Below are 26,683 nucleotides of genomic sequence, written 5' to 3'. Positions count from 1 at the left end.
TCAATTAAAAATATTTTCACGATTTATTTTTATCTTAAACGTAACATAATTCAACATAAACGATACTTAAATATTTGCCATTTATTTGAGTATTTAATTCGAGTACCCAAATATCTATTAAGGTTCTAATCTAAATTAATGAAGTTGTATGAAATCTACTACTAAGGTAAGGCACGGTAAAAAGAAAGAAAGTAAGAAAAAGAAAAATGAAATGACTTTCTAACGATAAAAGTTAAGCTGTCCGAAAGAAAGGAAGAAAAAAGTAAGACAAATTTTTATCTTCTCGTCTTCTAACGATCGTTGAACGATAACCATGTCCCTGAGAGTTCTCAGGAGGATCTAGATACGGTATCGGTAATTCCCTTTAAGGCGTACTTTCTCGACTGAATGTATGTGCACAAAACCGCGTCGAAATTTATCTCGGTCTACGTTATCGTAACCGTTATCATTATCGTTATCCTTTTACTAACAGAGAAAGAGAGAGAGAAAGTGTTAGAACTTAGCTATTATTAACATTACAATGATCCTTATCGTTCACGAAATTTATATCAAGTCGATTTCAGATAAATTCTAATCCTTCTAATGCTTTTTAACTTTATTATATACTTTATTCTCGTTTAAGAAAAAGAAAAAAGAAGAAAAAAGAAAAAAAAATAGATTTACGAATTGTCGAGATCAATAATTGCGAATTAAATGTCACACACGCGTGTCTGTCTGTCTGAATGTATAAGTGTGCATGCGTGTGTGTGTGCGCGTGCGTGTGTTAGTTCATAGGAACATACTTTACGTAACGTTAAAAGCCCGTAAGTGAATGAATTTATTGTACCCTTTTTTATTTCTTTCTTGTTTTATTTTTATTTTCGCTTTTTTTTTCTTTCTTTTGCCAAAGGCCAGCATCACACCACCACAATCAAGCTGGCCGGCCAGCTCCAGCACAGTTTTCCGCGATAAAATATTGCGCGCGATAGTTGAAACAACGGAAACGGGCGAGACCTTTAATGGACGCATAAAAATGCGCGTAAACGTGTCGTGCTCGGCGCATTAAGCGATTAGAACGCTCGCTGACTGTTAACTATCAGCCTTGGTTCGTTCACGAATGCAACGTTTAATTAAAATCGAAATATTCCGCGTCGTGATTTAAACCCTCTCGTCAAAAGGGTTTCCATTTAAATATACATCCCTAACTCTTTGATGTTTAAATACGAATTTACGTCGATGAGAATTATATAAATAGAAAAAAAGAAAATGAAAAAAAAGAAAGTAAAAAATACGCCCAATTCGTTCCTTTCGTTGATAAAAATAATATTTAATATTTATTTTTAATAATCCGAATATTGCGTTACTATAGTAAATATTATAACATTATATAATATAACATATAAATATTAACGTCGTATTTACTCCGATTATATTCTCACTTCGAAATCGAATATTTAATATTTAATTATCAAATGTAATTAATTGTTTAAAAGTATGTGTGTGTGTGTGTGTGTGTCTTTAAATGATGACAAGAAAAGAAGGAAGAATTTTGGATGTCGATGAAAACTTTGATTCAAAAATTAATTGCGAATATTAGAAGATGAATTGTCGTTTGTTAAAAAAGAAAAAAGAAATCAAACAACGGCGATTAATTTGACGACGTTGAAAAATTATGCGAAAAATCCAATCAAGGTAAATTTAGAATTCATGTTTTTTAAATATACATAACGCTGGTGGTATAGTAATTCTGAACGAAACGTATCGTTGATCGTTCCTCTCTTCGATATTTTTAATCCTGCGCGAAAATTGAATATCGTAAAAATGTCCGAAGCAAAACTTGAGGCATTATGTATCGTTGTAACGTGAATCCAAAAGAAAGATTAAACCAAAAAGAAACGAAACGAAACAAAACCAAAAAAAAAAAAAATAAAAAAAAGATAAAGAGAGAATTGTTAGTTGAGGCTGCTAGTGTAATATGCGTCTAGATCATAAAGATAAATTGACAAGTTGTAACTCGAGCTTAGTGTCCTAAAACAAACTTTGACAAATGTTTATAATGGATACTCGTACCTATAGGTTTTTTCGTCTTTTTTATTTTATTTTATTTATTCTTTAGCGTAACAAATATTGGCATATTGTCGAAGAATTTGGGTCATTTGTGTGCACGCGCGCGCGCGCGCACGGCACACACGTGTTTCGTTCGACTGGAAATAAATTTATCTTTGAGACAAAATATTGTTTTTAACTTTTGACACTTAACATTACTCGCGTTGGCACTTCGATTTAAAAGTATGAGCTTGTAATAACGCGAAATATGGAAACGAAAGTGCAGAGTTAGAAAGAGAAAGAGAGAAAGAGAGAAAGAGAGAGAGAGAGAGAGTGGGAGGGGGGAGAGATAGAAAACAAGATCGTAAATCTCTCGCCTCTATCGAGAAACAGTCCGGTAGGATGCATAAAACTTGAAAGCGCTAAAACATGAGCTTGTGTATGAGCAGTTAGTACGCGTAACTTATGGCTTACGGTTTGAAACCAGGAAGAGTTTAGCGGTTGCTATCGAAATATCGTATGTCAACATTTCGAACGTCGTGTCGACATTTTGTTCCTCGATTTTTCAATGTTCTATTTTACCAAATATCTACCGTTTCATCAATAATTTCAAACACGTGCTTCTAACATCCAACCTATTATTGCTCAATAAAAACGTGAATGACATGATATAATACATGCGTTTTCATATTTTGTATTCAATTATTTTTGTTTAAATAAATTTTACCATGGTATATATATATTTTTAGTATGCAGAAAATATATAAAATAATAATATTAAAATATTTTATTAACACGTTCCTAGTCACGTGTACCATTTCAAGTACACACGAAGTGACAATAAAACTTATAGTCAATTGCAACTTGTACAGGAATGGATTGATTTATAAGAAATATATTTTAAATATCATTAACTGTACACTTATAAACGCAATGACGAATATATGTTTGTAATTATGCAGTATCATATTTAAAAATAAATTCTTTAGTACCTTATAACGAGAAATATTCTTGATTATAAATTAAGTGCACAAATGAGCATTTTGAACAAAATAAAAAAAGAAAAAAAAATATATATATAAAGGATGTTACAGGAAGGCTTTTTCCATTTGGAACAGGTGTCACGATTTGTCGGATATACTTTTATGCCAGCGCGTGTAAACGCGATCGTGTGTTCCCCCTTCAAACATCCTCGACAACGTCTCCCAAGTTCGACTCGACTCTACTCTACTTTTCTGTCAGCTTCTCTTATTCTTTCTTTGTTATGCTCAAGAGAAATGTCCTGAATTCTTTCTTTGCAAAACCGAACAAACCAACGTTGCATTTTTTATGATTTTAGTTTGAAATTATTAAATGTCTATGAATATTTCTCGATTTTCAATAAAATTTAGATCACTATAATACTATATCTAATACTATTTCCTAATTTTATTTTTCTATTTACTATTCAATAAGATCTAACAATCTAAAAACATGTATACTAACATTTAGCAGTTTAAAGTATACACGAGATATTATTTTTTATTATTTTTTTACTAAACCGAAATAGAATGCTACTTGTTAACCGCAAGATAATAAAAATTGTAATTCTTCTTTCTATGTAACGAGAAAAATATAATGATGAAAAAAGAAAACTTATTAATGCAAGGTGACATTTTTTACCAGTCCTAGTAATATGATATACTTTTTTTAGTCTCTTGTAGTATACTATACAATGCTGCATTACTTGTTAACCGCAAGATAATAATACAGCAAACATAAAAATGAACATTATTGTGTAGTGAGTTTACTGTACGACTCGAATCACAGCCTCTTAAACCGTAGTGCAACAGCTTGCTTCGATAACGAGCAACTACGACCAACCATTTCGCCAAATTACATTTTATAAAAGGAAAACGTACACGCGTGTGTAGGATATAAATATTTTCTTAAATCATCTCGAAAAGAACAAGAAAATGTAATCCAATTTTTTTCAATGTAGAATTTTTAACTAACGAGTAAAAGGATCCTCGTATCTTTATATACATTTATATATATTTAAAATAATATTCTGTTACAAACAAAAAAAGACAAAGAAAAAAAAAGAACAAAATAATAACAATAAATTTCGAGAAAGGATTTTAACGAGAGAATGAAAATGAGCTGACGATTTTAATTTCAAAACGTATACATACAAAATGCGATTATATGTAAGAAAAAGAAAACAAGATAAAGTTACATTTGGCAAACTGAAACTCTAACAATAAATGTTATTGTACATTACCAATCACTTTCATTTAAATATCATAGTACTTTCCAGTTTTACTATGGCAATGTAAAAGAAGATTTACGTTCAAAGTACTTATTTTAAAGTATCTTCCATGTTAGAACTTAGGTACTAACTCGCTGACTCTATGGAATAGCTTAATAAAAAAAAAAGAAAAAGAAGAAGAAATATCGTATTTTAAACTCTGACACAATAAAGATTCTAATTTAAATCGACTTCGATAATCCCGCGTTAGGAAGTTTTCTATTGAACAGTAACCAAACTCCTATATATTACATTGTTGCATTAGTGTTATTCCTAAACAGTAATCAGATATTACATTTACATACCAATGTAATGAATAATAATTTCCCAATTTTTAATATCCGTATGCCGTGTCAAAAATGCAATCGTCAGACGAATTTCACTACTCCAAATTTATTCGGCCATATTTTTGTTTTGTTTTGTTTACGAGGGAGCAAACAAAAATTGTTATGGAGATGAAAACGAGTTTTATCAAAACTGTCAAAAAATAAAAAGACAAATAAAAATAAAATATACCTGAATTTGTGCTTTTGGTCTTTTTTTTTGTGGGGGAATCGGGATTGGCTGGGAAGGGACGGGTTGGAGGTTGGGGTTTGTGATCGAATCGGAGCTAAGGTTTTTAGAAAAATGGCGTTCAGTGAAAGCTTTTATACGCGACGAGCGAATTATTCGAAAGCACGACGATTTTAAAAGCAGCAAATGGAAAACGAACGAGAACGGGCATGATGCATCACGATCGATCATGGCAACCGATCATTCGCTCGGTTAGCGGTCGTATCGGTGTACATTATTTTCTATCCCCCTCTCCGTCCTCTATCACTCTCTCTCACTCCTATTTTCTCTGTTCAATAGTACGAGACTCTCACACTACTATTTCGACGTAACGTGTACCACGACCGGTCATCGAACGCTTTGTATCCTGACTCAATATCCATTATCAAGATGGATAAATGGATAGACAAGCTCCATTCGTACGGACTATCGGATACAACTCGTTTACTTCCAGGATTTCCTACAAATCTTTAATTACTAATGACGGTCTAATTAATATCATTCCTAATAATGCAAAATTCATGAATATTTTCCAACTCTAAAGTGTATATTGGATCAATTAGATTGATATAATTATAAAATCGTGATAAAATAAAGCAAATAACTTGACCTAAAGTATCTCGGATTTGTACAATAATTTTGATACTTAAAATAAATTAGCATGATAATACAATTATTAATTTTAATATTTACAATTAAGAATGTTAAGTCAATTAAAATTGCGATTTCGTATTTAAGGAATGCTACGAATTTGAAATTTAAAAATATGAAATTAGCCTTACAAGTAATTAATATTACTATAATTAATCGTGATATTTCGTATCAAGTAATAATACGTAATGGAATGCAAAAAAATCCTTCGTTAAGAAATGACACGTTTGCGATATGATAAATCGGTTACAAAAAGATGTGCGTATACTTTGTAAAAAAGTTATGACATGGTTTGTATCGTTGTTGTCAATTTCATTGGTTACCTAGATATAAGCAAAATTTCTAATAATGTCAGCTCGACGTCATAGAGACCCTTCCAGCGAACAGATGTCCGGAATATGCTCCGACTTGTTAACGAAATTCTGACCAACTGTAATTGGAAACATCGTAGATTATATGTGCGCATGTAGTGTGTACGTGTTCGCTTTTCGACGTAACATCTGTTTAATTTTAATTTATTTTCCTCGACTATCAACTAACCAAGAAATATTTTTCTTGTTAGTCAAATATCCTATTTGAGTATCATCCAATTACTTTTGACTTATTAAACCATAAAACGATAAATTCAAACAAATTAGATTCGTTGATTATTTTCTTAAACTATCTCAATGTTTTTTCTTTTACTGATTTCTTTCAATGAAACCCACACTCACGTGTATTTATTTATATCCCTATAAATGTGTTGAAGAACGCAAAAAGAAAAATAATTTGCAAACTTGTTTGAAACGAAACAAAAGCTAAATGCAAATATGTTCTATTTTTGGTCGCAAAATTTGTTTTGCACGTTGATAGATATTTGTCTTTATGCGGTTATCTATTAATGGCACTATTGACGTTTACTTCAAGCCCGCATACACGTATTTCAGCAAAGTAATACTTATATATAACTTCGACCAAGCTTATAGTTCGATCTATTTCCAGTTGTACATCAGTATATCAACCTGTCATTTATCTATAATCTTCACAAGTATACAGTTATTTTCAAACCAAGTAACATTTTCATCTGCAACGTCTGACAATAATTTACAAGTATTGGCTATTTGTAAAATTTCAAATACAAGACAATGAATTCTAATAAGAAAGAAAGAAAGACAGAAAGAAAGAAAGAAAGAGAAATAGAATTAGCAAAAAATAAAAGAAATAAAATAGATGTTAAGCGAAGGTGAAAAAGTAAATGGTCCATGTGTAAAGTTGAAGGTAATGGCTGGTTAATGATACATAATATATAAGTACATATGTACATACATGCATACATACATAGATGAATACATGAATAAGAGGAATACACGCACACATACATGTATATCGAGTTGGTTCCATTTAAGTTGCCACATAGGACGATACGCAGCGAGTAAAAGTACGCAAAGTCCCTGGGGACTCCCCGAAAATGGGGAAGCACTTTGGAGGGTGGCCGTAACGAGGTGGCACTGGGTGCTAACCACGGAATTAACCGAAACTCATCCCCAGCTATGCTAATGATCGTCCTGGTTAACTTCCTCTGTGGAACACAAAGTTCTACTCGGAAACTTTCCATTTGCTTTCTCTCTCTCTCTCTCTCTTTCTTTCTCGCATAGATTATACCAAGTTGATCAGCTCTTACGATCACGATCGCGTTCTACCACGATTTCACACGATTTCACACAATTCCAAGTGAATATATCTATATAATATATTTCTATCTCTTTTGTTTTCTCATTTTATACATCTTACTTTATAATTCCTGAAAAGTTTTTGGTAATTACGATGATAGATCGACGTAGAATGTGTAATATTATATGTATCTATGAATTTGTGTGTGTATATGTGCATGTGTGTAAATTATTTTTATCTGAAAATATAAGTGAGATTATCAAATATTTATTGAAATGATTTCGGATGGTTTGTTGCGATAAGAAAATATATATTACGAACACGGATTTAAAATATATCATTGATGTCCCAGTTAAATTTATTAAATCTATTTACAAGATTTACCCCGTTTTGAATGTAATTGCGTCAGATAAACATGAATAGAAATTTGATGGAAAATAAATATCACATAAATTGATTAAATTTTATCAAACAGATAACATACTTAATTTAGGAAACATCATTTTCTATGGATTCGGAAAAAATTGTGAACTCTTGATGAAATGTGATCTGGTTGGGAGAAAATAAATTAATTGGAGAAGATAAAAGTAGAATCTTTTGTCGTAAAAGTAAGAATAGGTCTAAACCCTAGTTGGGTTTATTTTCTTTTATGAGAATCAACGACCCGTTTCGTAATGGACCACTGAGGTATTTGCTATAGGATTGGTTTGCTGAGTTAGCAGGACATTGATCCAGTACCTGTAATAAGGTAAGCGTCCTAGATCGACGTTCAGACTTTGAGTAAATTCTGTATACCAAGTTTCGGGAGACTTTGATAGATTTACATTTACTACTAGGGTGTACCCTGATTGGGCATCTTGTTTCTTTAGGATGATCAGTTTCTCTCGTCAATCAATAAATGTTAATTTATCTTTACTATGACATAAAAAGAAAAGTTATGTTAACTTGACATAAAATATAATATATACGATCAATACGTAAACGTATTTATGCTAATCGTCAGAGTAACCGATAAGAATCTCCGATTTTGTATTCTTTTCCCAAGGGATTGGAAAAGTTCCGTAGGTAAGTATAATACTTAACGTATTGCACGTGCCATTTGTTCCGTATATCTATAATATTTAAGATCTGAGGGGTGATAACGTCTTTTATGAGTAGTGACGTATCAACGTTATATTATGCAAATGTATTATCGTTATTATTATTATAAAGATTAGAAAAAAGTTTATGTCGTTAAGGAACAACATCAGGTTATATTATATTATACTATTCAATTATGTTTTTAATATTTTATTGATCGTTCACGACAGAAGCTGAAAACTTGATAAGTACCAGATCAGTTGAGTACGAACTCGTGACTAGAATCAGTTGCGTTTTTCTAAAAATTCACAATGCAAAATGTTTCTACTTCATTTTATAACCTTATCTAAACTGCATTAAAATTAAATATGTTGTGCGTTTATGTTTTAAGGTAAATATGTGTTGCCAAAAAAAAAGAAAGTAAAAAAATACGATTAATCGGATACCAGTCGTAGGCCAAACAGTTATAAAAAAACAAGAATAGTAATTAAATACCAGCCGATAGATATCTAGTTTTCGAGAAGACCGAAAATTGTATACCGGATGATAGTTATCAAGTAATAAAAAAAATATTAAGAATCAAAAAAAGAAATAAAAGAATATTTGAAAGTAAAAAATAAATTCTCCTAGTTTATAAAACGTCCACAAATGTTGAAAATCTTGTGGAAATCGATCCCTAGTTTCTTTCTTAAATCGAAGAGTGTTATAGATAGGACATAGTTCTCCCAGTGGTTTTGGGGTGTCGGTCAGTGAGTGACTGTGGAAGATAGCCCTGGAGGATACCGTATGCGGTATACGATCTATCTGCGTTCTATCGTACGATCAAGGATATATCCTTATTTTCTTTTCGAAAGAAATTTCTCCTTCTGGCGTGGTTCAACTAGGTTAGTTAGATAGACAGATAGATAGATAGATAGATACATATAGAATTTAGTTCTTTGGATTAGCAGGTATCTAGTTATCAAGCTATCTAGCAAGCAAGCTAGTAAGCAAGCTAGCTAGCTAGCTAGCTGGCTGGCTGGTTGGTTGGTTGGTTGGTTGGTTGGTTCGCGGTTCTCAAGAGAAGTGCGAAACTCGAGAAAATGGAATATTCCAGTTCGTGGGTTATTGGACAAATGAGAAGAGGATTCCTTCTCCTTGGTCGGAAACGACAAGTTAGTACAGCAACTTGCTTCTGGGGACTGCGGCACGCATACTTGAGGTGGATTCTCAACAACTCGAGAAAATGGATGGAGGAAATGTTGAAGCTTTGGTTATTCTCCTTACTCTCTCTCTCTCTCTCTCTCTCTCTCTCTTTCTCTCTCTCTCTCTCTCTCTTTATCTCCCTTTTATTAAAGATAAGTTAAAAGAACATACATTAAATATCAACGAATTATATCACTGATTCATCAATTTCTTATCTTAACGATACTTCATTCAAACGTTATTCTAACGACCCATTGAGATATTACGAATAAATTTGCATTAACGAGAAATCCTTCAAATAATAATAATAATCCTCTTTTTGAATTCTACCGGAAGAAAAAAAGAAAATAAAATGAAAATTCTTTTCGAATATTCATCAAATTAACCCTACGGAAACATAGGGCTGGATAAAGGAAAGCAATTCAGAGCGCAGATGTCGAGACGACGTTGAAAAGTCGAGTGTGCGATTCTTCCCGAACACGGTCGCGACTCTTTACGACTTTCCGCTGAAAAACTTGCATTTCTTTTGCGTCAGGGAGGGTGGAAGTAAGAAAGAGAAAAGGAAAGAAAGGGTAACGTGGGGTCTTGCCAAGGGGATGAGGGGAAACTAGACGACTCAGAAGAAGAAGAAGAAAAAGAAGACAGAAATAAAAAAAGGCACTTTCTCTCTCTCTCTCTCTCTCTGACTTTCGTTTGGAGTTTTATTCAAATTTTCCATGGTCGAGTTCTCCTCTAACAGTGGTCGCCACGTTCTAAACCCCCCTTCCCTCCCATCACCGACTGCCCGTTTCGAGGAGAGAAAAAGTAATGCGAGCAAGATCCACAAGATTTCCGCAGACCTTCCATGTTTTGTTTCCCAAACTCTATTTTTTTTTCCCTTTCTTCCTTCCTTATTTTTGTCATCTTCTTTTCTTTTCTTTCGAAACTCCGACTTTCCGAGTTTTCCTCGTATTCGTATTCGCGGAGAAAACTGCTAGCTATCCCAAAATTCAAGGATTCTGTAAGTCGACGCAGATGTGACTGGAATTTTACCTTCTTTCCGTTGTGTAACTGTTTTTTTTTTTCCCTTTATTTTTTTTTTCTTCTTCTCTTTTAGTTCATTTCTATTATACCACTTATGTAATTTATACTTTTTTACTTTTACTTTTTTTATTACTTTTTTTTTTATTTTTACTTTTTATTTCTTTTTTTTTTTTTGTATAAAATTAACACTTTACGTATGATATCAGAAAATTGATTGGGAACAAAATAATATTTCAGATAGGATGATTTATTTAATTTAAGCACTTCCATTGTCTGATTCATAATCATATCTTTACGATGTATGATATTATTAAGAATTTTTTATTTATAATTTATATCGAGAAATACACTCTTTTGAAAAAAAAAGCAATATTCTCAAGATAAGTATTCAAATATTTTAAATATTATTATTTAATATATCAAGTAGGTTAACAATAACGATCAACATTTATCCGTACAGTGAAGAATAATTAATCTAGTGTATGCAATAGTTGTTTATTGTTAGAATAGTATCGAAGAGAATAGTTGCCTTTTAAATGATGAAAATAGCAATTGCATGCGGTAGAAAGGGAATTCAGCGTTGTAATTAAATTCCAAGGAAGACGGACAGAGAGAGAATTAAGCTGTTTACTTTGCGTTTCTCGTTTCCGTGACGGAACGAACGATAGCGTTAGAAGGGATTACTCGGTCGATGATAGTTGTTGAATGTTCGTTACTCGAACGAAGAAACGAATGAATGAACGAATGAATGAGCGAATGAACGAACCAACGAATGGGCGAACGAATGAACGAACCAGTGAATGAGCGAAAGAATATCCAACGGAAATTGACGATGAGGAAGATACATGAAGGGTTTAGAAAAGCCATTTATTTTACCTTTAGTTTTGTCCCGCTTTTATATTCAACGATAAACCGATTTCCATTATATTTCTGTTATCTTTTGTTTGTTTCATAAAACTTTGCATCATTGTTCAAGTAACATGAGCATATACAAGGTGAATCATTTAATACAAGCCATTTAAATAATTTGATTGTTATCGTTAATAGACAAAAAGAAATATATATATATATATATATATATATATATATATATATATGTATATGTTATACGAAATACCCTGTAAATTCCACTCTTATCTAAAAGTTGAACGATATCTCACATAGAATATTTCTCATGTAAATGTCGTCAAGTGATTTCACGTAACATTGTACGTGAAATTTGCACACGTTGCATTTGCATTTGCATGTTGACGAATGTTTCCGCACGTTACTTACATAAAGATATACATATATATATATCTATTTGTGAGTGTGTGTGTGTGTACTATATATTATACATATGCACCGAGTAATAGTTTCTTCCTCCTATCTCTTTCCTGTTTGTAAATTCAAATGAGACGAAAATTCATAGATATTAAAAATATTTATTCCTTCTCGGACGATTTACTTTTTTTTTTCTCTAATTCTTTCACTCTCGAATTCAATGAATTTATTTAAGAAAGTTTTATCAACGACTTTTTAACAAGATTTGGTGATAGAGACAAAAAAGAAGAAAGAGAGAAAAAGGAAGAAGGAAAGAAAGAGAGAGATGTATAAAAGTTAGACATTCTTTTTGTATAAAAAAGAAAAAAAAGTTGTTTCAAAATGAGAGCTTTCGAGGCCATTAGTATTGCCCCCCCATAGTAGAGAATTTCTGCGTTAGGGAAACCTAGTCACGTAGTGAACGTCCGACGGTTATTAAATCGAACGACACTTTCGGGTCAAATCATTTATTTTTTCGTGGGAGTCTTTTTTCTTTGTCGAGTAATTTAGAATGGTTAGGGGGATAGGGATCGATCGTTATGAAATTTATAACGGAAACATAAGTTCGTGTCGATATTAGGCGCTAACATTGTTAACAAAATAACATAAATGATGTTTCCTGAAAAAATAGTCCTATACGAATAAACAAAATAAAAATAAATAAAATAAAAAAGAAGAAAATATATATATTAGGATATCAAATAAAAAATAAAATGAATACCGTTTACTTAAATATAAAATATTAAAAAAGTATCGTAAGGTTAACGAAATATTTTCTAGACCGTCATTTGTTTAGATATAAAATATTAAATTCTTCTTGCGGTACAATTATCGTGGATAACAAGTTTATATTTATCAAAGTGCATGAAAAATATTGAAAATTTTTAAGAAAAACATAATAGGAGCTTAAGTTAATTTTGCATTATTTGTTGTTTAACTCAACTGAATAAAAAAAGAGAGAAAGAAAGGAAAAGGAAAAAAGAAAACACCTAATAAAATACAACTAATCTAGTCGTGAATTGTTAGAACGATAAGTAGTAGTATTCATTTAGTTACAATAAACGTAACGCAGGACTAAACTTTATGACCGGAAATGTACAATGAATGTCTAATTAAAAGTGCAGCAGTAAGTCGAGATAATTAGACGTGAAAGTAGTAGTATTAGTAGTAGTAGTCGTAGTCGCAGGACGAGGAAAAAGACGAGGAAGAGAAGGAGGAAAAAGAGGAGACAAGATGGTAGGAAAATCGAGTCGAACAGTAAGCTTTCTTTTACCCCGTTTGGACTACACGAAACTCGTTACGATTTCTACGGCAGTTAACTCGTTGATTACTATAACGATTAAAAATCTACAAGTAAAGTTCTTGATTGCACTCTCTTTTTCTCCTACTTTTTCAGTAGTACCCCTCTCTTTCCTCCACCTTTCGACCCCCTAATCCTTTCGTTAGTGTAACGAGGTAGGTACTTTCGACATTATTTTCTACGAAAATGTGCCACTGGCCCATGCGTAATTGGATTCCCCATTATTTTTCGCGAGAATATCGCGTTCGTTGCATTTGCAGTTGCAGTAGAAGTAAAAGTGCCACAGTGGTAGTAACGCTGATACAAGAAAGATATTTTTTTCTTGGCTCTCGAGTATCCCCCGTTGCACGTATCGTACTACCGAAAGTCGTTAAAAAAAAATTCCAACGTTAATCTTCGATTTTACAACTTACCCATCGTTCCGATAATATATATCGCACTTGGGGAAAAAGTTTCTTCCTATTTTATTCGGTAAATTACTTTATAATCGTATACTTTTGGTCGTACTACTAATTGGATTTGTCAATATAATACTAAAGTAGATTTGAAAGGTGATATATTACAAAATAATTAAATTATGTTCTCAGTATGGATAAGGATTGTGAAAAATTCTTTCAAATGTTTTTCATTTGGAAATTTTGATTTGAAAGATACAAAAGAACTCTGATCGATTAATAAATGAAAAAATCGATGAATTGTTGGACACAATTATGTACGTTAACGTAGTTATGACGTGAGTAAAGATTTAAACGTCGATCAGAAAAATGTTTTAAATAATTTGGAGATGGTCGTATATAAAATATGAACAAAAAACAAAGCTTGTTTCATTTTTGCATTAAAATACAAAGACGATTTTTATCTGACGCAATATAAATGTCTCTGTGTATGCGTGTTTGTATATCTTGACGTCTTTATCCACGAAAGTAAGAACGTTTTTGATAGCTTCCAGCAACCTGAGGCAAGCATGACTACCTAAGTTCTTTTTTCCTTTTTTTCGTTCTTTTTTTCTCTTTTTTTCACGAGCAGTAGTAATAAATCTGCATACGTTAACTCCCGTGGTTGTAACTCGTATTTGTGTTAGTATTTGTACTTGCGATTCTTGTTCGGGGCTCGTGACTCGTTTCAAAGAAATTTGTCACGGGGGTTCTTTCATTTTGCTTTTCACGTCACGCCGAAAGAATCTCCACCCTTTTCGAACCCGTATTTGCTTTTTAGAGATCAATAATTTCCCATCTTTCTCTCCCTTTTTCTGCTTCTATTTCTCATTCCATTTAAGTATACTCGAACACTTCATTTTTCTTCTTGGCCACACAGTGCCTGAGCAACCAATCCTGTGTGCCCTTACGTGCCAGAGAGGATTCTAAACGTCTTTTAAAAGGGGAGAATGAAAAAGCCATAACTCAACTTCTAACGTCGAAGTCCAATCCCCCTATCTCTTTCTTTCTTTCTCTCTGTCTCTCTCTCTCTCTCTCTTTCTCTCATTCTCTTTCTACTTAAAGAACTAAAGTTTCTTTTGATGCTTTCGAACTACTTTTATTGAGACGACAGGATTTTCGATCTTTTCAAATTACCAAACATTCTAATTTAGCACTATTTTGAAAACTTTAATACTAAGAAACATTTAAATTAATTTATGATTAATTCGTAATATAATTCAAATTATATAATCAAATTATGAAATATCTCTATAATCTAAATAATTGTAATTTTATCTTTAATAAAATTTAACTTTCAAATTTCAAAAACAAAAGAAGATATTAAATCAAATGTTTACCTAAAAGTAAGTATACATTTTTACACGAAATAAAATTTTCGATAACTTTTCAAAAACTTAACTTTCGACCTATAAAATATTGTAAATGACTATAATTAATCTAAGAAAAATTTTCGACCCTTAAATGCTAAAATTTCTTTTACCTTTTTTTCTTTCTTTTCATCTTTTTTTTTTTTATTCAAACCATACTTCGAGTTATTACACACCAATAAGGGTAAGTTATCGATCGTTCTTAAGAATTATAATAAAAAGTGTAGAGTACACGAAAAGTGGTTTAACTAAACTCTCAAGTTTATTTTCCTTTTTTTTTCTTTCTTTCTTTCTTTCTTGTCTTTTCATTTTTCCTTTCGTTTCAAGTGAGATCTCGGAGGATGAATTAAAGTGACTCAAGTAAGTAAAGTTATTTTTTTTTATATATATATTTTAAGTACGTACTCGTTTATCGAGTATACTTGATCGCTTACCTTCGTATAAGTGCTTCCTTTTGTATTGTATCAATGATTTCTTCCAAGATTGTTCCTTGTTACTGTTCTTCTTGTTGATATTAAAATTTGTTTCTTCTCGTTTGATGTTATCGTTTAAATTTTGACGAATATAAAGTATAAACGCTTTAATTTCTATTACGCTTTACATATAATAATAATAATAATAATAATAATAATAATAATAATAATAATAATAATAATAATAATAATTGAAGCACGATCTAATTTGGTTAAACTATTATTACAATATTTCCAAATAGATACATGCGAGCGAGTGAGAAAGTGATAGAGCGAGAGAGTGAGAGAGTGAGAGTGTGAGATTGCGTGTGTGTGTAAGAGAAAGAGAGAGAGAGAGAGAGAGTTCACGTTAATTATTTAACACGCGTCAGCGAATATTACCAACGCACTTGAAATTACTCAACCGTATTTCGCTACGAAATGATTAATCTATTATCGAAAGAGTTAATTACAGTGTATTTGCTACTAAGTACGGCTCGGCCAGGTCATACTGAAAGAGAAAATTTACTACAACTTGGACAAATTAAAAAACTTAATATATACTTTAATACGAAACAACCATAAATATTTCGTTACCAAAAAAAAAAAAAGAAAAAAACAAAAAAGAATAAAACCGAATTAAAATTCGAGTAAAGTATAAAACTACAATCGGAAAGTTAAAAAGATAGTAGTATCGCGTGAAAATAGTAACACTTAAGACAAATTGTAATAAACAACTCGAGACTCTCGATTTCAAAAGAGGATGAAGAAGAAAATAATATTTTTCTTAACGAAAGAAAAAACAAATACGAAAGATAAATAATAAAATTAATTAGAAATGAAGAAGAGATAAAATCTATAGAAAGAAGAAGAAGAAGAAGAAGAAAAATAGAAAAAAGAAAAAAAAGCAAACAATGTTTTGTCTTTACTAAATAAAATAATAATTATTGATGAAATAAAAACAAAAAATTTGTATGTTTTTTATTTGTCTTTTTTGTTTTTTTCTTTTTTTTTGGGATTAGAAATATGTATTAAATATACATATGTTATTATTAGAAAAAGTATAGTTTATCGATCGTAATACGATTGTGTTATGAGGTATAGGGGGAGGGGGGGAGAGGGAGATACGCGTGAGAAAGAAAGTTAGTAGTCTAGTAATGGATTTTTCGATACTCCACATGGAAAGCGAAACGAAGTGAAGCGAAGCCGCGCGTATCGGGTTCGCTCGAAGACTGAGGGGATCCTTTCCTATTTTCCGACGCCTGCGCCCCACTAAATACCAACCCCAAGTTACGGCCCTGACGCGCATATCCCGCGCTTTTCCTTCTCCTTCTCTCCCTCTCTTTCTCTCGCGGTCTCACTCTCTCTCTCTTTCTCTCTCTCTCTCTCACTCATATTTTATCTGTCTCTCTGTCTGTCACTTCATCTCTTTTATCATCTTTTTCTTCTTTCTTTCTTTCTTTATTTCTTTCTATTCTCTTCTATTCTCACGTTAAACTATTTCAAAAAGCGCCTTCTTCTCTTTCGGTATCTCTTGCGCGTTTCTTTAACGGATTGGCAGTGAAATCGGTGGGTCAGCATTTTTTCACACAGGTTCCCAACCAACGGATTAAAAGCTTTCTCGGTTGCGACAAGAGTCAGCATCTTTTTCTAACCAATATTTCACGCCATTAAACACCATTTTTCTGCAATTAAGATTCGAAAATTTTTACAGATAGAGGGAACAAGAGAGAGAACGAAAGATAATTTATTTTTTTTTAATTCACTTTGTCCCCAATATCTCTTTTTGCTTCTTCTTTTTCTGTTTTTTTTTTGCAAACTCCACGCCTACGTTCTGATTTAGAGAATGACGGGTTTTTCTGCTTTTTTGTTTTTTTTTACAGTGAAAAATGAAGTAACGATCTACGAAAGAGAACACTTTGGAAACGTTTTCCTTTGATTCTTCATTACGTTTCCTTTAATCTTTGTTGGACTTATAAAAAGTTCTCTCTTTTAATCATTAATTCCTATACGTAAATTCTGATTTCGAATGACATTTTTTACATTCAAAAATGGAGTAAGGAACATGCGAGGAAAAAGCTTGGTAACATTTACTTTTATTTCTATTTTCATTTGTTTCTTTTCTGTATTTCCTTTAATCATTGCTGGACTGACAAAAAGTTTTATCTCTCTCTCTCTCTTATTCATTAATTCCTATACCTAAATTCTGATTTCGAATGACATTTTTTACATTCAAAAATAGAGAGTAGAGATATACGAAGAAAATCTAGGTAACATTTACTTTTATTTCGATTTTCATTTGCTTTTTCACTGTATTTCCTTTAATTATTGTTAGACTGATAAAAACTTTTCTATCTCTCTCTCTCTCTCTCTCTCTCCCTCTCTTTCTCTTCCTTACTCATTAATTTTTATGCTTAAATCCTGATTTCGCATAGCATTTATTACATTCAACTATCATCCTGAAAACGAAGTAAAAGAACACGAAGAACATCCTAAGAGAACTTTTTTGTTCTATTTCTGTTCTATTAAATTCCCTTTTCTCATAGTCATTAATTAAATTTTTGAATGAAATTCTGTACATCCCAACATTTACCCTGAAACAAAACTGAAAAAAAAAAAAAACTAAACGATTCTCGTATTTCTATTCCATCCTTTCTTTTTCTGACCACAAACTTCCCTCTAATTTGTCTAAAGTGAAAAAAGGAAAAAAGGAAGGAAAGAAAGAAAGAAAGAAAAGAAAACAAAAAGAAAAAAAAATTAAGAAATAGAAGAAGCAAATGCATTTTTAACCGACCGTAGAAAACTTTCTCGTCGACTTTGTAATTTAAAAAGGGAAGAAACAAAAAGAAAAAAAAGAAAAGAAAAAAAATTCTTATTTTCGGCGAATGACGCGTAAGTATTTTTTCCGCATCCAAGGATGTAATATTTTCTTCGCATACTTTCGACCCCTGAACTAACGTTTCTTTTTTTTCCGAGGACATTTATACACATATATACTTGGACGCGTTTACACGCGTATTACATAAATGCATACATACACACACATATACATACACGTGTACATTCATAGGTGTATACGATGGAGAATTCTTTACGCCATTTTCTTGGAATTCTACTTAATGCCCTTCGATCCGACTGTTTTTATTCTATTTTCCTCATCCCTTTTCTTCTAGTCTTTCACTGGGCAGTTCGCTCGACCTTTCATCGGCTCGCCAGGGTAAATGCATTCTCCCGTTACCGAGGTGCACCTAACTTCTTCTTCTTCTTCTTCTTCCTTCGGCTACTCCATTCTTCCGCTCCACTTTTACTTCTCCGTAAAAACGTTGGACTTTTCTGGAAAGGCAGGCAGGCAAGCAAGCAAGCAAGCAAGCAAGCAAGCAAGCAAGCAAGCAAGCAAGCAAGCAAGCAAGCAGGCTTACCAACGTGATCTTTCTCTCTCTCTCTCTCTCTCTTTGTTTCTCTCTCTATCATACTCACTCTTTTACGAACGAGACAAAGAAATACTATTTGAAAAGCTGACAAACGAGATCTTCTCTTTTAAAGTAACGACGAATAGTATAACTTCGTTTTATCCGATTTAACGTCTTCTTTTTCAGCTTCTTCGATAACTTCATCTTAAGTTACTTTTGTTGTTGTTATTTTCTTGATATTTAATAGATATCCAACATTATGAAATAGTATTGGTTTATGTGTATATTTTGAATTAGTAATTTATTTTCATTACTTTCTTAAATTGTTTCATTTTTATATGTGATGATTAATTAGAATGCAAAGAAATATTATTTTTAATTCTGACTTATATAGGATCTTTTATTTAAGTTTAACAATTGAATATCTTTTTCACTGTATTCTCTTGGGGTTATTGAGTAATTAATTATTAAATAATATGAAAAAAATATTATTATACGCGTACGTTCTGTGCCGACAATTTATTTTCATTAATTTACTTAATCGTTTCATTTTTTTATATTACATTTGATAATGAAAAGAAAAACAGACAGGATCTTCTATTTTGAAAATATATCGAATAAATAATCATCAATTCGGATATTTGGTAATTTTTTTTGTATTATGTTGATAATTATTTAGGAGTGTGGAGTAGAGTGGAACGATCACATATATATTTCAAAGTACCAATTAATGTCGTCACTTAGCTAAACCGTTCTCGTTGTAAGGTGTGATGCCTATTCTACACGAATTACGCTTGCAACGATTTAATTGGGTTAGAGCCGAAGCCGCCTTCCGGTTACTACGATAGGGGTAATCGCATCGACCCAACTCAAGGATCAGTGGTATTACTTTACATCTTAAGTTAATCACTCTGCTCGAGATAGAATATTCTACGTTCTAAGTTAGTTACTAAGTTTGGCTCAACGTTCACGATAACTTGTCAAATTTAAAAAGTCAATCTGTCTATCAGATCTATCAATAGATCTATCTGTCTATCAATATTCAATTTTTTCTTATCGGAAATCTAAATGAATACTGCCATCAAAATTAATAAGTAAAATTTTTCACCGCCGAATAATTATTACAGAAATAATCATTTTTCAATTTAAATATTATTGAAATGTCAATCCGTTTAAGTTAATCTTCATATCGAGCATCGGGAAGTGTCTGTGACAGGTTAAAGTGTGTGGCTGTGGTTAAAAAATATTATTTTTTCTTTTTTTCTAATGGAGACATTTCAAAAGACACAAAATTTGAAAGGTTAGATAATTTTGATATTACTAGTACGAAAGAAATCGATCAAAGCTGAACACTTCAGTCGAATATTGCTGATGGTTCTTTTTATGGATAGATTCCTTCGAAGACACTCGTTGTCATCTTCTTTCTAAAAATGCGGGTGAATAATGAAGTGACAACTGAATGGACAAGATGTCTCCTCGGAAAGGGATGGTCCCGTATTAGAAATCTGACGAGTGGAAAAAGCCGTCAAAAGTTTTTTTCCATTCGAAAATATGACACGAACATGATGACGATCATTCTCTGAGTCAATGTGAAATTCTGTTACGCGATATTTTAATAGAATAATGTTCGTTTCAAGTATTATATTATGCTAAGTTTTTTATCATGGTTTCAGTAATTTTTAAAATATTAAGTTACCTAAAGAAAAAAATGGTTACCATGGTTTAATAAAATAATGAATTTTCTCGTGCATTAAGTTTTTTCATTTTTATGTAAAATTTATCGAAAAATATTTCACACAAGAGAGAGAGAGAGAGAGAGAGAGAGAGAGAGAGAGAGAGAGATGAGTTCTCATAATGTATTTTATTCAAGACCAATGAATTCATGAACAACGAAGGGTTAAACAATAATAGAAAGATTTCTAGTTAAAAACTCATCAAGTGGAAAACAATTATCGTTGAACAATATTCTTGTCCTCGGAGTATTCGTTTCGAGTAACAAGTAGCTTCCTTCCATCCTTAACAATGATGAGTTATATAAGAATAGAATTGGATAATAGTTATTTTTGCAAAGATTTTCCATATAAAACAAGAAGTTTTAACAATACATGACTGTTTTCTTTTGAATGCTATAATTATTTTTACCACATAAAACGAGAAAGGTAATTAAAGAAAGAATAGGAAAGAAGGGATGAGAAGAAAAGAAAGAAAGTAATCCAAAAGATAGAAAGATAAATAGAACCAAATGAAATAATCGTTTTATGATTATTGTGGAAAAGAATAGAATCGAGACTAGGTAAGTAACGATTGAGTCAGCGAATACGTTTCTTTCGGTGCAAAAGAGAAACGAAGATCGTAGAGGATTTTGAAGTTTCTTGTCGGTTAATGAACGCAAAGGGCAAAAGAAGAACTTGACTAACTAACGAACAAACGAACGTGAACGAACGAGAACGAAGGAACGAACAAATGTTCAGTTAGTGAACTTCTCTCTTTTCCTTAAGTTTCAAAGTAATCAACTTTTCATGAGAATTTTAAATACTTCGGAAAATGGTTTTTATACTCTCTTTTTCCAGATTTTGCAAGAAACGTTGCAAAAGCAATTGCATGATGTGGTCAGTTGATATTAATGTTAATAAAAACAGCCATTTTTTTTGTATTCTGCTATGAAAATTAAACTCATTAGATAATCTGCCAATAAAGAAAAAATATTCTAGATATTTACGTTTGAGATATTAACGAATAGCATACTCGTATAGGTATTTTATTCTTACTGATAACACAAGCTTTATGGAAACGTATCTTTACGGATGGTCATAAATCTAAATTATCTGGGATCGCTTAATACACGAGGTGGAAAGTCAAACAAAACAAAATAAAACAAAATAAAACAAAGCGAGACAAAAAATAAAAATATAGAAAGTTAAACAAACATATAAAAATGCAAAGCAAAAAACAACAAGATAATATAGACCAGGAATATTCGCGGCAACTTTATACCATACCTCTGGTATCCATTTTTAAATCCGCACGCTTGATACGTATAAACCCAGGAAAAGTTAGTTACGAAAAGAAATATAACCGTCCTATAAATTTTGATCTAACTATAATAAAATGGAACGCGTCATTTAAAAGGGTAACACATTTTACGCTAATATTTCATATCTACATATATATCTACATATATATATACATATAAAATGTTATTTTTTCTTCTGAGTCCATTGCTAAAAAAGAAAAAGAAAGAGAAAGAGGACATGGAAAAGTGTCCATTAGATGTCAGATATAAAACGTTACCACTTTAAAATCGAAGTCGTATTTATTGACAGGTAACATGCAAACTCTATTTCGAATCTAATGTGTGTTCATGTATTGTTAACGAACTACCTAAATGCATACATACGTTTACACATATACACATACATGTATATATATATATTGGGGGACATAATTTAGTTCGGTGTGAGAATCGCTAGTTCTATGCAATGAAACGAAATAAATAAGAGTGCCAACGACTCGAACGCGACTACTAGAGATACACACACACATATATACACACAACAAACTATATTATTTTCTCTCTTTCTCTCTTATCCACTATACAACTATAGAAACGTTGAGAAACGTATTTGAGTCTATGTGTAAGGTTTTCGTGCATGCCACGAAGAGTCGGTATGCCGGCACGAGACGAAATGGAATTTCTGTCGGTTGGCTCAGATAAACAGCCGCAATTTCGTTCGTGCGACAGAAACCACCTCGAAAAGCGTCACCAAGCAATGCTTCCTAGTCGAGTACTTCCTTCTCCTTCCAAATCTACCCCACCCACCCCTCTTCTCTTGCTTTTATAACACTCCTTCTCTCTTTTTCATTTTTTACTCTTTTTTTCTCTTTATCCTCCATCCACTTCTACACTGTCTCTTCTTATCTCTCTCTTTCTCCCTTTACATTCATTTTTCTTCCTTTTTCTTTCATTTGAAATTTCTGCTACGATTTACATCCAAGAGGAAAACACCGTCACTGGGATATACCAAATGTTTCTTCTTTCTCCCACTAACGCTTCCTTCTCTTTTCGTTGATCTACCTCCGCATGCACGTTTGCATTCTTTCAATCGTCCCCTCCCCCCTTCTTTCCCTTTCCCGTATCTTTATACACCCTACAAACCTTTCTCTCCATACTTGCACACCCCATCCTTTCTCCCAACTTCCAAATGACTTCGGAAGTGTGATCCCATCGTCTTCGATATGCGAGGATCTCGATACAATCCTCTTCTTCTGAACCACTACCACCACCATAACCGACCTCCCACCCTAGCCGTTATTCAGTCTGACTATGCGGATTCAAGCGAGTGCAACGACGCGAAAGTCGACTCGAGACTAACGTTTCTCACTAGACTTACGAGTTTTCCTATGTATCTTTCTTGTATGTTCATAGATCTTCTTATTCTTTACCACGACTTTACACGAATAGAAATTCTTCTTAAGGTTTTCTAACTTATGGGATGCAATAGTTTTATCGAAGATGTTGCAATTTGTTAGAAAACTTTAAACGACATTCGAAAAAGTCCAAATTTTGTATTCCCTAACAATTTATTATAACATTTTGATCTTTTTAAAATAACATTGATTTTGAAATTCGCATGATCTATGAAATGAAATTTTGACGAGATAAATCTTTTTTATTTTTTTTTAATTTTTTTCTGAATCTTATAAGATTATGAAAATATGTTTTAGTTGACTGAGCAACGATCGGAAGTCTCGAGTATCTACAATTTTCAAGATTTTCGTCCATCGTATACAACGACCCAGTTTTCGGGGGCAAACAACACTCACGTAACAACTTTCCTCAGAATTCCCGGCACAAGTTTCTTACCGAAGTGTACTTATCTGTGACTTTAAATCGACGAACTAAGTCGTAAGAAAGTCATGTTCGCACGTACGGTATAAGTGACTTAAGGTGAACTCGAGAGAGAGAGAGAGAACGAGAGAGAAAGAGAGAGAGAGAGAGAGAGAGGCGGGGGGGGGATTGTTAGGGCTACTTGTGAAACGTTTTATCGAGTCGACAGTTATGCGAATGAAGGAACTAAAAAGTCCATGATTTTTCCTTCAAAAGAAATCCAACTACTTCATAATTGTCTCTCTCGTCTTCAAATAATTTAAATCAAATTGTTATTCCTTTTATTAAATATTAATTTAAATGCATTATTTACACAAATTTTTGTGCATTATACAAAATAAATATATAGCATAAGCATCGTAATAATTAAAAACAACAACAAAAGCACACAGGTTTTATTATTTAGGGGTTTATTAGGTTAATATTTTTCTACAAATTATTAATTGAAATTAAAACATACACGTGTATGATATTATTAATTCGATTATAACAAAAACCTGGATAATTGTTTAATGTGTTTACATTAACAAGATTGGATTTTAAAGTTTCTTTATTAGGATTAAAGTTTATTTTAATGTTTAAGAGAAGAAAATTACATCCGGTAAGAGATAAGAGACATGTAGCGTTCGTCTCGGTACATTAATCGGTTCTATGAACGTTGACTCTAACCGTTTGTTAGAGACACTCGTTTCATGGAACGACAAGACTACCAATCGAGATCAACGTGGACAATTTCTAAAATCGAAACATCTACCCCTACCCTTTCTCTACTTTATCATATCTCTCAAGCGCATCGAAATTGGTCATGCGTATATAATTTAATGATCAGTTATAAACAGAATAAGAAAGCATTCTCTAATGGGAAATATGCTTTTATATTAGGTAAAAAAAGAAAATAAATAAAAAGTTGGATAATCCATAGATTTATTCCTGTTTTTATTTTTTCTACACACAAAAAAATTATCCCAATTAAAATTCCTTCTAAATATGAATTTATATAAATTTTGTTGTTGTTTCAATGCCATATTTTGTATTTTATTTGAAATTTAATTAAATTCGTGAAAATAAAAGTATCTCGTAAAAATCAGATAAAACTTTTCATCGATATGGTAAATCGAGATGAATTTTGATATAAAAAAAAAAAAAAATATCCGAATAATTACTGCATATATGCAGTCGTTTAAATGTGGATAAATTCAAGTTTCCTCCAACGTGGAATTTTCATGTTTGCAGTCTATCAACAATGCGCTTGGTAAATTATCATAGAGTTGTTGTAACGTGGTATTTGCGTAAGTCAATTTATCCTGTTGTGCTAGAATTTCGTGCGTTTCTGTTTAGCATAATATGCAATTCTGCGACGAAGACTTCATTCAAGACTTTCTGGCTTTTGTTGTTCTCCATCTCTGTCTCTCAGTCTCTTTCTATCTCTCTCTTATTCAAACAATGTTTGAAAGAGGTACATTACTTTAGTCTCTTTGGTGGTTTATATTTTGTGCTTTAAAATCTTGAGTTTTGAATGGGCTTAAGTAACGAGGATACTTTTTCTTTTTTACAGAATAATTCATTTGCTATTGTAAAGAAAATAAAAAAACTACGATAAAACGAAAATAAAAAAAATAAAAAGAATAATTATTAATAAATAAAAATTCATTTTTTAAGAAAAAAACTTATTCATTTTCTTATTGATAGGGATTTAGTTCACTCATAATTCACAGTTATAAATTGATTGTCTCGAGATTGTATGTCTCGTGAACATTAAAATGCGACAGAAGGAAGATCATTGCTGTTACGAAAAGAAGAGAAAAATTAAGAACTCTATTTTAATACGAGTCTCTATTATCCTTTTTTTTTAGCTAATCCTGCAGTACCAAGAATCAAAGATTTTATCATTTCGAATTCCTATAAATTATGTGTCTCGTTAACTTTGCTAAGAGCTGATTAAAATAAGGTTAGTTGTATTTTGTCGTTTACTTGCAGACAGTTTTACATCAATGATAGATACCTGGGTTTTTTTTTGCCAATGAGAGCACGATCAGAGTGTATGAGTTAAAAATCGAGCGAGTCCAGTGAAAAAAATTTTGCGGGAATAGTGATTCGAACGGTGCGATATAAAAGTATAATAAGCTGTATAAAAGTAACGTGAAATATTTATAAGTAGGTGGACGTCTACAGCTGATAGAATTTATACCCGTGATCGATGATAGAGTCTAGTGAACGACGTAAAAAAAAAAAAAGAAAAAGAAATAAAATAAAATATAAAATAAAAATAAAAATAAAGAATCTCTCTCATGGATTCGATTACCCGAGAGTGTATTGGTTTTTCTTTTTTTTATCGAATTAAAATTAACCTTTGTTACGTTTCATTTTAATCTAAATAAAAAATGTGTAGTCGATAAAGAAAAGAATTTTAAAGGAAATTAAATTCAAAGTTTACCTAAGCTTGATCCGTTTTCATCCTCTAACAACCCCACGGCAGCTGTGTGTATTTAAAATTTCCCATGCCAAAAAGGAAAAAAAAAAAGGAAAAAGAGGAAGAAAAAAGAGAAAAGAAATACACGTAAATATTATTGATTATTATACGACAAATCTCCTAGCTGCACTCTATAGATTTGAGTGAAAATAAATTCGTGAAATACTTTACCTTAGTACGATATAAGCCCGTATTTGCAATTTGTATTTTTGTCGTAAACTGAGTAGATATCTTTCATCTTGTCGCCTTTGAAATATTCTCTCGACTATGCTATTAAAAAGTTTCTATACTACTTGTCGCTAAAATTGTACCGTGTATTGTTTCAAAAGTACGACAGAAATAAAGAATGAAAAAGAAAAAGACGATAAGGAAGGAAGGAAGGAATAAAGGAGGGAAGAAGTAGCAAAAGAAGAAGAACAGACGATTTGAGATGGAAGAGAAGTGACTAAATGTAAGTAGAGGTAATATCAGTGTGACATCGTTGCATACTTGCTACGCAAACACTTTGTCCTTTTTTATTATTTCATCCAGCTCGTACAAATACTCAAGAAGTGTTGTTGCAAACGAGATAACAAGAAGCGGTTGTTAGCGAGACTTGGCT

The 26,683-nt window shown here is 31.9% G+C and overlaps 1 protein-coding gene across 5 annotated transcripts in view; it reads right to left on the bottom strand.

Moving 5' to 3' along the window:
• LOC122523088 (neural cell adhesion molecule 2-like) overlaps positions 1–26,683 on the bottom strand; it is an 85,289-nt gene that overhangs the window by 43,132 nt on the left and 15,474 nt on the right. For 3 of the 5 annotated variants that reach the window (XM_043644647.1, XM_043644649.1, XM_043644648.1), the window contains exon 1: positions 15,297–15,446. The exons of the other annotated variants lie outside the window; for them this stretch is intronic. The gene's annotated coding sequence lies outside the window, so the exon portion shown is untranslated. Of the gene's footprint in view, positions 1–15,296; positions 15,447–26,683 lie in introns of those variants that run through there. 5 annotated transcript variants of the gene reach the window in all.

The sequence above is a fragment of the Polistes fuscatus genome, unplaced genomic scaffold (assembly GCF_010416935.1).
Source record: "Polistes fuscatus isolate 324 unplaced genomic scaffold, CU_Pfus_HIC Scaffold6, whole genome shotgun sequence".
NCBI lineage: Eukaryota > Metazoa > Arthropoda > Insecta > Hymenoptera > Vespidae > Polistes > Polistes fuscatus.
This window is presented reverse-complemented; position numbering and strand designations above follow the sequence as displayed.